The sequence below is a fragment of the Myotis brandtii genome, unplaced genomic scaffold, assembly GCF_000412655.1.
Source record: "Myotis brandtii unplaced genomic scaffold, ASM41265v1 scaffold601, whole genome shotgun sequence".
In the NCBI taxonomy this organism is placed as follows: Eukaryota; Metazoa; Chordata; class Mammalia; order Chiroptera; family Vespertilionidae; genus Myotis; species Myotis brandtii.
In genome coordinates this window covers 1,397,437-1,400,564 of record NW_005370276.1, presented here as the reverse complement: position 1 = coordinate 1,400,564, position 3,128 = coordinate 1,397,437, and positions in this window count along the sequence as shown.

The window sequence follows — 3,128 nt, the reverse complement described above, 5'->3', positions numbered from 1 at the left end:
CTCCACAGAATCCTGCCCGGAAGTGCTCCGCTCACACCCACCCAGAACCCGCTTTTCCTGGGCCTGGGGTAGCGATGGTCCCGCAGGGCCCTGGCAGCGGGCTGCCTGGGTTCGAACCCCGCTCCGCCACCTCGGTCGGGGTACCCTGCGATGTGGTGACCACAGAGCCACTCCCCAGGGCAAGAGGCACACAGGCGACCAGCACGGTGCCCGGGCATCCTCAGTGCTGTGTGCTCCGGCCCCAGCCCCATGAATGTCCCTCTGTACTCCAGATCAGAACAACGATTAGCCGGCGATCCCTTTCCGGGTTTCATTATCACAGAATCCTTGGCACGAGTTCCACCTTCCGCCCTGGGAATAACCCTGGCTCGGACGTATTGTCCCGCCAGTTCGTTCCCCCTCCCCCAGAACCTCTGCTCAGTGAGGCCCACCTCTGGGGGGACGGGGAGGGGCTGGTGTGTGTGTGTGGGGGGGGATGTTTCTAGCAGTTTCCAGATAAGACCCGACACCCCCCACCCAAGTCCCAGCCGGGGGTGAGGCACGCCCCCAGCACAAGGTCAGCCTAACAGGGCCAAGTCCTTGGCCGGGACACCCTGCTTCTGGGAGGACCCAGATGCACTTTGAGAAGCTTGACGAAAGCTCCCGTTTGCCCCCAGAACAAGGCGCACATACAAACCCGCACGACAACTGGCAGGCCATTTTTGGAAGGTTCGCAGCCACCACCATTCCAGGCTCGTCCGACAACAGCCAGAGGCTGGGATGACCTAGTTGGCATCGCCCTAAGGCACATGTGTGCACCCGTGAGCCTCTCCTCTCTGCTTCCTGCCTCCCCCGGGGCTCTGGCGGGCCCTGTCAGGGATGGCCTCTCTGGGTTCTTTCTCCACCTTTTGTCAGCCTCTCTCTCAATCCTTCTCGCCAGCTCTTGGACCTCCCACAAACCCCTTGAGGCCTCCTGCCTAGGGGAACAGCAGCTAAGCGCTTGCAGTGCCCAGTGCCTCACACGGGTTTCCTTCATCTCGCCGAAAGCCCATTTTACAGATGACAAAACTGAGGACCGGAGGCTATGCTCCACCTGGTCCAGCCAGTGCGAGAGCTGGGATTCAGCTGGAACAATGGAATGTCAAAGGCCAACCAACCACGAGGTTATTCTAACCCCAACGCCCACCCACCTTCTGACCACTCCAGCCACTTCCTAGGACAGAGCTCTGTCCTGGGACAACGCTGATCCTGGAGACTTTGGTCCCAATTTGGCATCCATTCCATCCAGAACCTTGAATGTACCGCTCCCTCTGGGGCTATACGCCCACGGTTTGAGTCCATTCTCAATGCTCTTAACCAGGGGTCCTCAAACTACGGCCCACGGGCCACGTGCGGCCCGCCGAAAACATTTGTTTTTTTTACTTCAAAATAAGATACGTGCAGTGTGCATAGGAATTTGTTCATAGTTTTTTTTGTTAAACTATAGTCCGGCCCTCCAGTGGTTTGAGGGACAGTGAACTGGCCCCCTGTTTAAAAAGTTTGAGGACCCCTGCTCTTAACTGATTAAGATGATTCTAGAAAGTCCACGGCCCATCACAAACTCCCATTCTGTCCCCAAGTGTTTCTATCCATTCTGTACAACCAGCAATAACAGTGGTGATGGTCTAGACAACACCCAAGGTTCTAGGACAACAGGGGTTCTTCCTCGCCTTCACTGGGGAAACTAGGATGCTGATGCTCTACCCCGAAACCTCACTGGGTCTCTACCCAAAGGTTCTAGGACAACAGGGGTTCTTCCTCGCCTTCACCGGGGAAAGTAGGATGCTGAGCAGCCAGGATCCTAGAGCAGTGGTCGGCAAACTCATTAGTCAACAGAGCCAAATATCAACAGTACAACGATTGAAATTTCTTTTGAGAGCCAAATTTTTTAAACTTAAACTATATAGGTAGGTACATTGTTATCAACTTAATTAGGGTACTCCTAAGGCTTAGGAAGAGCCACACTCAAGGGTCCAAAGAGCCGCAGTTTGCCGATCACGGTCCTAGAGCATCAAGAGTCTATCTTTGTTGACACGAGTCCAGGCTCTAGAATGGCTGGCTCACTGCTTTATACGCCGGGTTCTAGAGTACTCCCAGCTGAACGCCAGGGTTCAAGTTCTTGTACTAGAACGTTGCTCCTCAAACTTGGATGTGCATCTGAATCCTCCCAGGAGCTTACTAAGAAGTTGGTTCTGTGCCTGGCCAGCATGGCTCAGTGGTTGAGTGTCAACCTATGAACCAGGAGGTCAGTTGGATTCCCGGTCAGGGCATAAGCCTCAGTTGCGGGTCGATCCCCAGTGTGGGGTGTGCAGGAGGCAGCCGATCAATGATTCTCGTTCATCATTGATGTTTCTATCTCTCTCTCTCCCTTCCTCTTTGAAATCAGTAAAAAAACAAAATAAAACAAACAAAACCAACCTCATGGCTTGCTCTGTGAAGACGCTCAAGCTGCCCTATGGGTGGGCGAGGTCCATGTGGCAAAGCCCTGAGGCCAAGAGCCATGCAAATGAGCCACCTTAAAAGTAGATCCTGAAACTCCCGCCAAATCCTTGAGGACGTCCGCCCTGAGTCCCACCTTCCGCCCTGGGAATAAGATGGCTCAGACGTATTGTCCCAGGGTTCCTCCTCCCTCCCCCAGAACCTCTGATGACCCGATGGCACCCCAGTGACAGAGCGAGGCCGGCACCACCCAGTTAACCCACTCCCCGATCCCTGATCCTCAGAAACCATACAATGATGCTTCTTGTTTTAAGTCACTAAATTTTGGGGTGGGGCTCTTTGTTACACAGCGAGACATAGCAGATACATGGTGCCTGGTGCAACCACCACACTCCCATTCCGGACCCTCTGCCCGTGCCACCCCAGGGCCGCCGCCCAGACGCCGCAGGACAGAGCCACTCCAGCCGGACCATCAAGTGTTTGCCGTCGGGTTTTCGTTTGGCTGGTTGTGTGTACACAGTGTATACAAGTTGAGTTGTACAGAAGCCCAAGAAAGAGCAAGAGACAACGGGTGGAGGGGAGGTGGGAGCGGAGGGGTTAGAGAGAGGGAAGAGGGGAGGGGAGACCGATAAAAAATAGAACCACATCCAGACAACAATGGTGGGGGTGGT